Source organism: Ambystoma mexicanum, chromosome 8, assembly GCF_040938575.1.
Source record: "Ambystoma mexicanum isolate Mex_15411 chromosome 8, UKY_AmexF1_1, whole genome shotgun sequence".
Taxonomy (NCBI): Eukaryota; Metazoa; Chordata; class Amphibia; order Caudata; family Ambystomatidae; genus Ambystoma; species Ambystoma mexicanum.
Genome location: NC_090929.1, coordinates 516,559,112 through 516,574,107, shown reverse-complemented (window position 1 = coordinate 516,574,107; position 14,996 = coordinate 516,559,112). Strand labels below are relative to the sequence as shown.

The window sequence follows — 14,996 nt, the reverse complement described above, 5'->3', positions numbered from 1 at the left end:
CATGTTTCTATTTTTGTTGTCAAGAGACTTCAGACTTATTTCAGAAACAATTCTGTGAATATTGTAAGACATGCGGACACTGTTTCATGTGGTAGGCTCCCTCCGAGAAGTGTATAGAAATTTGCAAAAAACAGGGGTGCTGCGGTGCTGGGCAGCATTGCAGTGGATCATGGATCAGCACCGCCACTCCCCACAAACCGCTGTCCGTCATCGTTACCCAGGTGTCTAAGATAAAACCTCCGGGAGGTCACATGCCTTGCTACCGGCATCGCATCTTGTTGAGTTATCCTCAGAAATTGGCCATTAGATGGGCGGTGTAAACCTCTACTGCGGCTGTGTGCACTCACGTCCTCGTTTAACACCACTGGAGTATGATTCTGTAAGTTGTGGCGGACGGGACTACGTCCCGTAGACACCTATCCTCCTTCTGCCTCCCCGAATGACAATAAAACAACCCCACCTGTTATTAATACTAGGGTGACCAGCTTTTAAAGATAAAAAAGGGACGGCCAACAATATAAAAGAAGGACTAACCCACTCAACAATTGACCCCCTCCCACTTAACTTGCTCCCCCAAACCCCCTCTCAGTATCTGCATAAAAATAGTGCGGTTTTCACTGCTCTTAAAAGCAAAATATAAGCATGATATCGTTTATACTGAATGATTTACTTTAATGTTATACGTATAATAAACTTTATTGGATTACAAACACCAGCACTGTCAACCTCCCTTTCCTCAAAACCGGGACAGGGTTTTTAAATTTAAAAAAAAACTCTCAGCCCAGGCCGACAGAGGGCCCAATTCCGGGACAGTCCCAGAAAAAGCAGGATGTCTTGTCACCCTAATTAGCACACCTGTTGCCATGTGTAACCCGTAGGGTTAATTCCTGGCAAGGCGTCTCACCTGTCATTCTTTCGATGCCGAGTAGCGCCCTGAAGGCTCACACCTAAAGCTTGCTTTTAACAGTACACCCCATTTCGGCGCGGCCAGTTCGGCGCGACCATTCTGTCGCAGGGATCTTTTGGTCCCAGTACAGTTCGGCGCAGCAGGTCAAGGATTTAATTAAATAAAACAAATTAAAGTATTAAAGTTGTCTCAAACTGAGACCGACGTATTAGGCTATAGTGATCTTATCAATCGCATATGTACCAGTTACTTCTTTTAACGTGGGTCATTTTTAATATGTTACGCCCAATATAAGCAACTGTTGCAGATGGACTCGATAAGATTGCTATGGCCTTGTGGTTAACCGTTCAGTCTCGCAATTCTGCATGCCAGGGTGCGGGACCGCCCTAAAAGTATACATATATTTTTTTAATTAACATTGCAATTGCAATGCAATGTTAATTAAACTTGCGCCAAACATGCCGCGCCAAACTGGCACCTATGGCGAAACGTCTGTGCCAAACCGGCCTGCGCCGAACCGGTGGCGCCGAAGTGTCCTGCTCTGTGCTTTTAAAGTGCCACGAGGATGCAATTTCAGAATCTAGACCCTGGCTTTCGCCCGATGGGCAGCAGCATCAGAGCCTCCCGGCCTTCTCTCGTCATGGTTTAGGGCTGCCTCCCATGTGTGTGGCCAGTGCCTTCCCCGTTCCATCTCAGGCAGCCGGACCATACTGCGACAGGTACAAATCACAACTAAAGGGCCTGTGAGACTTCCACCTGCCTCCTACAGCCCTCAGGGTAAACCTTAGTCATCTGCAGATCCACCAAGGCAGTTTCCTTGCAGGACAGATAGCTCTCTTCGTTAGGCGTGTGTTGTTCAAGTCCCTGTTACACGGCCGAGGACGTGCTCTTACACTGCAGATAGAGTCTAGGAAGGGCCAAGTCATTTCTTTTCTGATGTAGAGAAAATGTGTTCCATTAAAATAGCTGCTACTTACAAAACTCCGTTGCAGGGGTAAGCCCCGTCTGTTGTGTACATTCACAACGGTTTGGGCGCTCTGCTGTTAGATTCAGAGCAAAGTATTTTAGTGAGAGCATCAAACTGACGTCCTGCTGACACTGCAGTGCTAGCAATGGGTGTAGAAGTCTGTTTTTTTCCTTTTTTTTGGTAGTGCTTATGAGCACAGAAGAGTTTATTTATTTATTTTATTGTTCATTTATAACACCAGTGAGTGGTTGTTGTGCTGCGTGGCCTTGCTTCTTAGACAAACGTGTTGCCCCTGAGCTATCCCTCCCCCTAATGTTTTGAATGCAAAGAAATAGTTGTACATTTTCTGATCTGAGCTGGAGTCCCTTACTGCTGGTGGCCTCCCAGTCCAGCCATGTGTATGCATCTGTACTATTGTATATCTCTGTAAAGCGCTCCGTTGCTTCTCGAAGCTAGGTCCACGCTCAATAAGCACAACAATAATAATAGGCCTATCCAAAAATAAAAACACTGTAGGTTCTGACTGTTGGGGTAGAAGCTGGAGGACTGGACGTGCAAATGTGACAGGGGTACACACACCAGTAAACTCTGATAACATGTGACAGCCTCTGCACTTCTAAGCACATTTCTAGCACAGTATCTCCGCATTCAAACAGGTGACTCGCACTTTTACTGTGCCAGTCTACATATCACAGCGCCCGCTATGCATTTCTCGGTCAGTTCCTAACAGGGGACATGATCTGCCCTTCTCAGCAAGTGCTTAGCAGATAGGGCAGTAGCTGCACTTCTCGGAGGGTTCCTAGCACATGTGGCAGCAGAGAAGGACTGGCAACCGTTAGCCAGGGGTGCAAGTACAATTTAGTGACCCATAATGTATTGTCTCAAACTTAAAATGCAGAAGACCATACCTCCAAGGCAAATAACCTCAATACCAACCTCTACCCAAACCACGCATTCCCAAATGCATTTATTTAGCAATAAGTCCCGAGCAGACATAAGTTAATGCCCCTGGCACCCATAGTTACAGGCCTGAACACAGCGAGGGCCTTAACGAAAGCCCCAGGGGCCTAAACTTATGCGGTAATGGCCCGCAGGCTCAGGGCTTACTGCCATTAGTACCCTGGCCTTTTAGACTGGGGTACTAATGGTATTTTTCTTTTGGTTGCAAGACGCGTGGCCGCTGTGGCCAGGGATATGTAGTCTGTTTTCTCTTTCCATGGCGGCCTTCGTACACAAAGAAAATGGCCACCACATAGTCCCTTCTCCCTTTCCATGGCAGCCATGTAAGTAAATTGGAAAAAAGGTAAAAAAAAAGGCCACCATGGAACAGGGAGACGGGACTACAATTAGTCCCTTCTTCCTTTCCATGGCGGCCACTTCGGAATAGAAAAGTCGTGTCGGGACCGGCGCAAGTTGCACACTGTTGCATGCTTGTAATTACACTATGGTAAGGCTCTGAAAGTAGCCATTCAGAGATACCATATTCAGATGTTTTTGCCGCGCCGGGTACTAATTTAAATTATTGGCATTGCTTTACTTTTATGCAATATATTTTTTACTTATTTCTTAGGGCCAGGACCACAGCATACCAAAGGTAGGCACATTATTTCACCAGGATAATATCATTTGGTCAAATGTGAAAGCTGGGATTTGAGCCCAGGTTTACTGGTGCCCAGTTTGCAATTTGACAGCAGGCAACATCTCCTGTCATCCAATCTCCTCTTTAGTTTTAAATCAATGATAGGAGGTGGGCAAGCAGGGGAGAATTCATTGGTAGAGCCGAGCAAGAGCCGAGCCACAAAGCGTCTGGTTTTGATGTAAGTGCCAAACATAAGCCGGCACAACAAAAAACCAAGACTTCCCCATACCAAAATACAAAACCCACACTGGTCACCCTGTCTACCACCCACAACAAAAGAACCTTGCTTGGCATCCTACCCCCCTGTGACAGAACACCCACACCTAGCATTCTGCCTCCACAAGAGTACACATTATATAAAAGGTTAATATTGTGATGATTCATGGAAAAAACTACACATTATAAATCAATAGGAGTGATACTTTCCCCAGAGCAAACACAGAAAAAATCACTTATGGGTGACCTTAATTTTGATAGTTAAGAAGAATAAGGCACAGTGAGGTAAAGTGTTTTGCGCAGAATCACATAACATGTGAGGTGTGGACGGTGGGTATTATGGTCTGGTTTCCTGGTTCTACAGTTCACAATTTAGACACCAGATTGGATGCATCCTTCTCCTATGTTCTCCTATTCCATCTTCAACACCTGCTAGTGGCTATTCAAGTGCTAAAATAGCAGGATGTCCACTAAATCTGACTTTCACACTGTTCAATGGATACGGCTTTCAAAGCACCAAGTCAAATGATAAAGCAACCCCAGAAAATATAAAATGAATCCTAACAGAAACACCCATTCAAAAAGCAAGTATGCATCACCTCATCAACAAAAAAATCAGGGCTGCGCCAGCCTCACAATTCAGGGCAGTGGCTTCCAGGTTAGGCACAGATCTCAGCAAAAGTCATTCAATCTGCTGAGCTACCTTCCGTAATGTGTACCTCTGTCTCGTTTACCCCCTTTTCCTGGCCATCACCCTCCACTGTCCTTCCCTTGCACCTCATCCTCAATGATCTTCTGCCCTCTTCCCCTTTAACTTCCAGACCTCCATTCACCATTAGTTTCATCCCTTAGCTTGGGTGCATTCCCTTACCCCACGCCCTCACCTCTTTCTTTAGCCACATTGCTCAGTCACCAATCCCTTGCCACTCAATCCCTTTAATAACCCACTGAAGCCCAGTCCATGACCCCTCGCAGCCTTCTATTGTCTTGGCTCACAGAACATCTTGGTTTGACAATCAGACTCTCCCAGACACGGCAAGGAGTGCTGGTTGTGGTCAGTACTTGGAAAAAGCAAAGCTAAAGACACCAAAGGGACTTGGCTTCCAGTGTGCTCCTAAGCTGCACTTTTGGGGAAGGTCAGCTGCCTACTTCATTTCATGGAGGAAGAGTAAACGGGGAGGGGGGTCAGCCTGGGAACTGGTGATGGAGAGGGTTGATGACCTATTATAGTTTTTTACATTCATAAGGAAGATGGTGTGAGTTTATGTTTCGGTCCATGTGTCTGTGGTTATGTGTTGTGTGACTGCATGAAGTATATGTGTTAGAATGTATCAATGTATTCATGCAACTGTATATTTCTTTGTCTGCATACCTTGTGTTGTTCACATAAGAACGCAGTGGGCGATACAATGAGAAAGACATAATTTTGTGTGTGTTTCCCACCTGTACAAAAAAGATAGAACCAAAAACAATCCAGCAGCCACTTTTCTAAGCACTGTATAGTAACATCTATCTGTGATATTCAAAATGCTATTCAACTCTTTTCGTAATAAACTCACCAGTGATCAGAAATGTGCCGCAATGTAGGGGAAGCAATGCTAGAAGGTGAAACTCTAATAAGATATGGACACTTACTTCCCTGGCAACAAGGCTTCGTGATAAACTGATGTTGGGCCACAGCAGTGCCAATATTACCATCCAGGGTCCGAGTGTTTTTCAGATGCGAACATTGCCTCTGGGCGATATGAACACGCATCTGCCACTTATGTTCTTCTGTCACTCACTCACTGTGGAGGCCCACATGTGGGGGCCACCCAGGCACATCTGGAAAGTTGTTGAAATCAACACATGTTGTCAAGAATCGACTAACAGCCTCTACCTCGGTTTGCCCAAAAGGCTCACTAAAAAACATCAACAGAACACTGCAGCAGGGATGCTCCTGAGATTAAACAGAAGAGACCACATCACACCAGCCCTGAGAAGCCTACATTGGCTTCACACAAAAAAAAACATTAAATTCAAGGCCCACTGCATTGCCCACAAATCTCTACATGGAAAAGGAGTTGATTTCATCCAGACCAAGATCAGCCGCTATCAACCAGGAAGAGAACTTAGATTTAGCAATGACCTCCAAATACAGACGAAACACTACGAAAAAAGGAAATTCAGAGGAAATGCATTCTCACACCTAATTGCAAACCTATGGGACACAATGCCAAAGGAAATTAGAACCACAGAAGACCACCTCACTTTCAGGAAATGACTAAAAACGTGGCTATTCAACTACCAATGACCCTCACCAATTAGCAGCGAAACCAATGAAGACCAAAAGAAACACCCCTACACTCCCTTCTCCTCCCCTCCTAGCCATGCATCACACTTATATAGATCTGGAAAGAATAACCATGCCTCGCTATGCACAGAACTGCGAAAGAACGCGCCACTTGTTAGGGAATCAGGAACTTTGCAGGTACCACTGAGTTGCAGCAGGACGAGCTCCGAGGTCATACTTGGAGGAACTTTTTTGTGAATTGCCAACGTACTAACAAATCTGCCCTACTGCTGCTCCTCAGACATAACCGACAAACACGATAAATGTCGGCAGGCTAGCCAATTACTTAAACACATACCAAACTACCTTACATTAGCACACAATAAACAGACGTTGTACCTACTGTACGGACTGTACAAACCAGCTCATTGAACCAAAAACACTAACCAAACTACACATAACAACGCACTACGTATCCTGCATTCACCACACTACACTGACAATGGACACCCCCTATGGTTACAACAAGCCAGATTGCACGATTAGACAACCAGCTAATTACACATGATACACACACCGAACATAAACACAACATATAGCCGGACACTGAGTCTCAACATTACGGATACAACAAACCAGGTCTCTCAACCAACTCACACACAAGACAACACACACAGATGCCCGTTTCTCCTGATTCTGAACCTATCCTATCATTCTAACCTCACTAATTCCCCCCGGCCTCTTTTTTTGCAGAGCACTTGAGTGCCTGGAGAAAGACCCTGGGGTGGTAGCGGTGTGCGTTATCAGTCAACATAACATGTGTCTCACCCCATCTACTCAGAAGCCAAGAATTCCCTTAAGCACTCTGTTTTTTTATTATGTTTGCAATATCTCAGCAAGTCCCATGCAGCAACAGCCCTGCAAGTCTGGAACAATTGCTCCTTTGCCCCACTCCCCAGCCTGCTCCTGTGTGGCAGCATACGCACCCCCGAATGGGTTCATAGTGCACGTCACATGACCTGCACTTCTCAGGAAGTGTCTTACACGTGACAGTATTTGCCCATAGATGACAGGGTTCTCATCCCTCAGTAGATTCTGATAACATCTCACAACATCTGCACTTCTGAGCAGATGCCTAGCACAGTATCTCCACTTGCGAAAAGGTAACTCGGGTCTGTACCATGCCAGTATCTGCATTTCTTTCACAGCAGGCCCCTAACATGTGTGGCCACTTCTCAGTCAGGTCCTAACACGGGCTGGCTTTGCCCTTCCCAGCAAGCATCTAGCACGCGTGACAGCATTTGTCCACATGTGAAAGCATCCACACTCTCAGTGGGTCCACTATAACATCTGAGCACCTGTGCACTGCTCAGCAGATTCCATGCACAGGAAAGGTGTACTGATAATTTTATTCTGCCAGTATCCACAGCAGGTCCCTAACAGGAGTGATCGTATCTTCTCGTGCCAAGAGATTCAGAGGCTGGTAAAATAGCTCAGCAAGTTGCGTGCATCTGTGATTGCACAGCAGGTTGCAGGTTCGAATATTGCAAGGCCAGCTCAGCCTTTGATCTTTCCAAGGTTGAGAAATGAGTGCCAACCTCATTTGGGTGATAATTGTATGCGAAAATGTTCCATTTAGACTGTTTTGGTAAAAGTGCTATATAAATAACGAATCATCACAGCACATGACCATATTTGCACTTCTTAATAGGTACGTAGCCCATGCGCTCGTATCTGCACTCCTCAGGCTCATAGCACTCATACTCTTATATGCACTGCTCAGTAGGTTCATAGCACGCATGCAGACCTGGCTGTAGACTTGCGGGGCACATTTCAACGTGATGGTTGGGGGCCCCCTTTGCTTACAGTGGAAGACAGTCTGAGGCACCCGTGGAGTGTAAACATTATAATGGAGACAAAGAAATACACCTGGTGGTTAAAAGCCGCCGATTATTACGAGACGCCCAGCCATCAGGGAGCTGAAACACTAAATACCCACTGATTATCATCTCGTTGCCTTTTAACACCGGTTCCACCTCATCAGCCCCTTGCTAACAAAGAAGGGTTTATAGCTTTTCAGTGGGCATTTCGGGTTTTAGCTCCCCTCTGGCTGGCCATCTAGTGATAATCGGTAGATATTAACTCTGGGTGTATTTCTTTGATTTAAATGTGCGCTTTTCATAGCTTGCTTTACAAACTTCTTTTGCTGGAGCCCTTGACGCTGGCACTTCCAAGTGATGCCCTGAAGAGCTGCAGCAAATGCATGTTGTAAAGCGAGCGCTGCAAAGCGCACATTTAAAGCCCCAGAACGAAAATAGTATAGAAAATAATCTATTGCAGCGTTATACAACATGGGGAAGTTGCTGGGCGGTGGGGGGCAGGGCCCTTCTCAATTGAATGGGTTGAAAGGCCCTGGCGCCGTCCCTGCACAGGGCCATATCTGCGCTGCTCAATAGGGTTCTAATCACATGACCATATCTGCACTGCTCAGCAGATTCTTTACACACATGACGAGATTTACACTTGTCAACAGGTTCATAGTAGACGTCATAATATCCGGACCTCTCAATAGGCTCCTCCTAGCTCAGCATATCCAGAGCCAGACATGTTGCCAGCACCTTCATTGTGTGTATCATTGTGTCAGTATCTTTGCCCTCCACCGCCAGATCCTAGCACGTGGGGAAGCTTTGGCACTTCACAGCAGGTTCCAGGCTCGGACTGGCCTCTAGGGCATTAGGCCCGCCCATGGCCGAGCCAAAAACACAAAATGCTGGTGTTGCCCACTTTTTTTGGGTCAAAGTAGGACACTTTTTTTGGCCAATGTAGGCCAGTTCGATGAGTTGCCTCACTATGCGGCTAGTAGTTTTGACCAGTGTTGCTGGATTCTTTAAAATGCACAATGTGCATCAAATGTTATCAAAAAACTCCCCCAGGGGTACTATTCAAACAGTGTCACAAAAGGAATGAATTGCCATTTGCAACTGTGGGCCACTTTTTCATTGGTTGCCGAGACAATGTTATGGCCCAGTCTGACCCTGGCAGGTTCCCCAAAAATGTAGCCTGTGGCCGTGTCTCTACTGCTCGGCCCGTTACACCTTCTCAACCATTCCTTGCCGCGATTAGGTCTTAATATGACTGTCTCAGGGCCCGCGACTTCCAGCAAAGTAGCGGGACACGCCGCCGTCACATCTCATCGCGTTCTAAACACTTGCAATAGACCAGTGTCAGAACTCCTCACCGGGCACTGAATAGAACAGCTCGCCAGTCCGCTAGCACTTTCCGCAGGGTAGTACCGACACTTTCTGACAGGTTCCTAACAGCACGAGCCCCACACTTCCCATCAGATGCCGACTGTGTTTCACAGGACACTACGGGCACTGCCGCAGCAATTCCCAGCCGGTTCCTATCATGTTCAATGGCACTGAAGTGAAAGTTCTATTCGGAAACTCAACACTTTAAAAATGGAAATACCGGCACTTCACACAGATGCCCTGATGGTGTTTCAAAGAGACTATAGACGATTCTAGGCTGATTCCTAATATGTTTAAGAAATGGCACTACCATCACATCCCAGCAGGTTCCTCAGCCGTATAATGGAGCTGTACCATCACATCCCAGCAGGTTCCTCAGCCGTATAATGGAGCTGTACCATCACACCCCAGCAGGTTCCTCAGCCGTATAATGGAGCTGTACCATCACATCCCAGCAGGTTCCTCAGCCGTATAATGGAACTGTACCATCACATCCCAGCAGGTTCCTCAGCCGTATAATGGAGCTGTACCAATCCATCCCAGCAGGTTCCTCAGCCGTATAATGGGAATATACCATCACATCCCAGCAGGTTCCTCAGCTGTATAATGGAACTGTACCATCACATCCCAGCAGGTTCCTCAGCCGTATAATGGAACTGCACCATCACATCCCAGCAGGTTCCTCAGCCGTATAATGGAGCTGTACCAATCCATCCCAGCAGGTTCCTCAGCTGTATAATGGGAATATACCATCACATCCCAGCAGGTTCCTCAGCTGTATAATGGAACTGTACCATCACATCCCAGCAGGTTCCTCGGCCGTATAATGGAACTGCACCATCACATCCCAGCAGGTTCCATAGCCTTATAATGGAACTGCACCATCACATCCCAGCAGGTTCCTCAGCCGTATAATGGAACTGCACCATCACATCCCAGCAGGTTCCTCAGCCGTATAATGGAACTGCACCATCACATCCCAGCAGGTTCCTCAGCCGTATAATGGAACTGCACCATCACATCCCAGCAGGTTCCATAGCCGTATAATGGAACTGCACCATCACATCCCAGCAGGTTCCTCAGCCGTATAATGGAGCTGTACCAATCCATCCCAGCAGGTTCCTCAGCCGTATAATGGGAATATACCATCACATCCCAGCAGGTTCCTCAGCTGTATAATGGAACTGTACCATCACATCCCAGCAGGTTCCTCAGCCGTATAATGGAACTGCACCATCACATCCCAGCAGGTTCCATAGCCGTATAATGGAACTGCACCCTCACATCCCAGCAGGTTCCTCAGCCGTATAATGGAGCTGTACCAATCCATCCCAGCAGGTTCCTCAGCCGTATAATGGGAATATACCATCACATCCCAGCAGGTTCCTCAGCTGTATAATGGAACTGTACCATCACATCCCAGCAGGTTCCTCAGCCTTATAATGGGAATGTACCATCACTTCCCAGCAAGTGTCTGAGCCTTACAATAGAAAAATACCAAAACATCCCAACAGGTTCCTCAGCCTTACAATGGAACTGTTCCATCACTTCCCAGCAGGTTCCTCAGCCTTATAATGGAACTGTTCCATCACTTCCCAGCAGGTTCCTCAGCCGTATTATGGAACTGTACCATCACATCCCAGCAGGTTCCTCAGCCATATAATGAGCTGTACCATCACATCCCAGCAGGTTCCTCAGCCCTATAATGGAGCTGTAACATCACATCCCAGCAGGTTCCTCAGCCGTATATTGGAACTGTACCATCACATCCCAGCAGGTTCCTCAGCCGTATAATGGAGCTGTACCATCACATCCCAGCAGGTTCCTCAGCCGTATAATGGAGCTGTACCATCACATCCCAGCAGGTTCCTCAGCCGTATAATGGAGCTGTACCATCACATCCCAGCAGGTTCCTCAGCCGTATAATGGAACTGTACCATTACATCCCAGCAGGTTCCTCAGCCGTATAATGGAACTGTACAATCACATCCCAGCAGGTTCCTCAGCCGTATAATGGAGCTGTACCATCACATCCCAGCAGGTTCCTCAGCCGTATAATGGAGCTGTACCATCACATCCCAGCAGGTTCCTCAGCCGTATAATGGAACTGTACCATCACATCCCAGCAAGTTCCTAAGCCTTATGTTTGGAATATACCATCACATCCCAGCAGGTTCCTCAGTCGTATAATGGGAATGTACCATCACTTCCCAGCAAGTTCCTAAGCCTTATAATGGAACTGTAGCATTACTTCCCAGCAAGTTCCTAAGCCTTATAATGGGAATATACCATCACATCCCAGCAGGTTCCTCAGCTGTATAATGGAGCTGTACCATCACTTCCAAGCAAGTTCCTAAGCCGTATAATGGAGCTGTACCATCACATCCCAGCAGGTTCCTCAGCCGTATAATGGAGCTGTACCATCACACCCCAGCAGGTTCCTCAGCCGTATAATGGAGCTGTACCATCACATCCCAGCAGGTTCCTCAGCCGTATAATGGAACTGTACCATCACATCCCAGCAGGTTCCTCAGCCGTATAATGGAGCTGTACCAATCCATCCCAGCAGGTTCCTCAGCCGTATAATGGGAATATACCATCACATCCCAGCAGGTTCCTCAGCTGTATAATGGAACTGTACCATCACATCCCAGCAGGTTCCTCAGCCGTATAATGGAACTGCACCATCACATCCCAGCAGGTTCCTCAGCCGTATAATGGAGCTGTACCAATCCATCCCAGCAGGTTCCTCAGCTGTATAATGGGAATATACCATCACATCCCAGCAGGTTCCTCAGCTGTATAATGGAACTGTACCATCACATCCCAGCAGGTTCCTCGGCCGTATAATGGAACTGCACCATCACATCCCAGCAGGTTCCATAGCCTTATAATGGAACTGCACCATCACATCCCAGCAGGTTCCTCAGCCGTATAATGGAACTGCACCATCACATCCCAGCAGGTTCCTCAGCCGTATAATGGAACTGCACCATCACATCCCAGCAGGTTCCTCAGCCGTATAATGGAACTGCACCATCACATCCCAGCAGGTTCCATAGCCGTATAATGGAACTGCACCATCACATCCCAGCAGGTTCCTCAGCCGTATAATGGAGCTGTACCAATCCATCCCAGCAGGTTCCTCAGCCGTATAATGGGAATATACCATCACATCCCAGCAGGTTCCTCAGCTGTATAATGGAACTGTACCATCACATCCCAGCAGGTTCCTCAGCCGTATAATGGAACTGCACCATCACATCCCAGCAGGTTCCATAGCCGTATAATGGAACTGCACCCTCACATCCCAGCAGGTTCCTCAGCCGTATAATGGAGCTGTACCAATCCATCCCAGCAGGTTCCTCAGCCGTATAATGGGAATATACCATCACATCCCAGCAGGTTCCTCAGCTGTATAATGGAACTGTACCATCACATCCCAGCAGGTTCCTCAGCCTTATAATGGGAATGTACCATCACTTCCCAGCAAGTGTCTGAGCCTTACAATAGAAAAATACCAAAACATCCCAACAGGTTCCTCAGCCTTACAATGGAACTGTTCCATCACTTCCCAGCAGGTTCCTCAGCCTTATAATGGAACTGTTCCATCACTTCCCAGCAGGTTCCTCAGCCGTATTATGGAACTGTACCATCACATCCCAGCAGGTTCCTCAGCCATATAATGAGCTGTACCATCACATCCCAGCAGGTTCCTCAGCCCTATAATGGAGCTGTAACATCACATCCCAGCAGGTTCCTCAGCCGTATATTGGAACTGTACCATCACATCCCAGCAGGTTCCTCAGCCGTATAATGGAGCTGTACCATCACATCCCAGCAGGTTCCTCAGCCGTATAATGGAGCTGTACCATCACATCCCAGCAGGTTCCTCAGCCGTATAATGGAGCTGTACCATCACATCCCAGCAGGTTCCTCAGCCGTATAATGGAACTGTACCATTACATCCCAGCAGGTTCCTCAGCCGTATAATGGAACTGTACAATCACATCCCAGCAGGTTCCTCAGCCGTATAATGGAGCTGTACCATCACATCCCAGCAGGTTCCTCAGCCGTATAATGGAGCTGTACCATCACATCCCAGCAGGTTCCTCAGCCGTATAATGGAACTGTACCATCACATCCCAGCAAGTTCCTAAGCCTTATGTTTGGAATATACCATCACATCCCAGCAGGTTCCTCAGTCGTATAATGGGAATGTACCATCACTTCCCAGCAAGTTCCTAAGCCTTATAATGGAACTGTAGCATTACTTCCCAGCAAGTTCCTAAGCCTTATAATGGGAATATACCATCACATCCCAGCAGGTTCCTCAGCTGTATAATGGAGCTGTACCATCACTTCCAAGCAAGTTCCTAAGCCTTATAATGGGAATATACCATCACATCCAAACAGGTTCCTCAGCCTTATAATGGGAATGTACCATCACTACCTAGCCGGTTCCTCAGCGTTATAATGGAACTGTAGCATTACTTCCCAGCAAGTTCCTAAGCCTTATAATGGGAATATACCATCACATCCCAGCAGGTTCCACAGCCTTATAATGGAGCTGTACCATCACTTCCCAGCAGGTTCCTAAGCCTTATAATGGAGCTGTAGCATTACTTCCCAGCAAGTTCCTAAGCCTTATAATGGGAATATACCATCACATCCAAACAGGTTCCTCAGCCTTATAATGGGAATGTACTATCACATCCCAGCAGGTTCCTCAGCCTTATAATGGAACTGTTCCATCACTTCCCAGCAAGTTTATAAGCCTTATAATATGAATATACCATCACATCCTTATAATGTGACTGTACCAACATTGTTTAGCAGGTTCATAACATTTTCACGAAGGCAGGAGACAATGCCGGCACTTAACTACTTGCTAACATTCCAACCCTTTTTGAGACACGATCGGGACACACGGGGAGGTGTTTTCTATTTTTTTTAACGGTGTAGTCCACACTGGCACTTCCTGGCATGTTCTGGCACTTATAACCCCGTTGCGGTGCCGGCAAGTATCAAAAGCAAGCGAACGCAGACCTGTTGCGCCTCCCCACTCACTTCCCAAAGACTGGAGGGAGCACTGCAAAGGCGCCTTCAACTCTTAAAGCACTGTTCTCTCTCTCTCTCTCTCTCTCTCTCTCACACACACACGCACGCACCGACCCCACACAGCGGGCATCGAAACTAACAGGAGAAGCAACCGACTTCAAAAAGAGAAAAAAAGAACACACCTGTGTGTCTTCGCCGCCCAGTGGAGGTCCTCTTCTGATCCGGGGGGTCCCCTTTGTGTATCCAGCCACCCCCTCGACCCCCAACATGTGGGGCAAAAAACGAGAAAGAAACCGGCTCCGGCACCACAGAAGGCAGCAGTAACAGGCGTGAAGTTGGAAGCGCCGCCCCCTTTCCTTTCCTACCCGGCAGTGAGGGTTCCCTGCCCACAAGACTCACAAAGGCAACTCCGGCAGCAGGCTACAGCCCTGTCTTGTTCACACAGCTCAGACTCCAGGGTTACAAGTCCAGAGGATGGGAGGGGCGCCTCGGAGAAGGGGGCGGGGGCAACTCGGAGGAGCCCCCTCCCGTCACCGTGTGTGCCAGGGAACCTGTTCGGCGGGTTGCAGGCTGTAACATCTGCCTGGCTACAACAGAGAGTGCAGGCCGGGCCTGCGATTTCCAGGCCGGAGCACACCTGTAATTTCATGGGGCACTCCAGCGCTGTGATGCTCACTGGGCAA

At 47.5% G+C, this 14,996-nt stretch overlaps 1 protein-coding gene across 1 annotated transcript in view; it reads right to left on the bottom strand.

The window, feature by feature from the left end:
• PLCH2 (phospholipase C eta 2) overlaps positions 1-14,752 on the bottom strand; it is a 2,067,875-nt gene extending 2,053,123 nt beyond the window's left edge. Inside the window, exon 1 of the mRNA XM_069610192.1 lies at positions 14,496-14,752. The gene's annotated coding sequence lies outside the window, so the exon portion shown is untranslated. The remainder of the gene's footprint in view (positions 1-14,495) is intronic.
• Between the last annotated feature and the right edge of the window lie 244 nt (positions 14,753-14,996).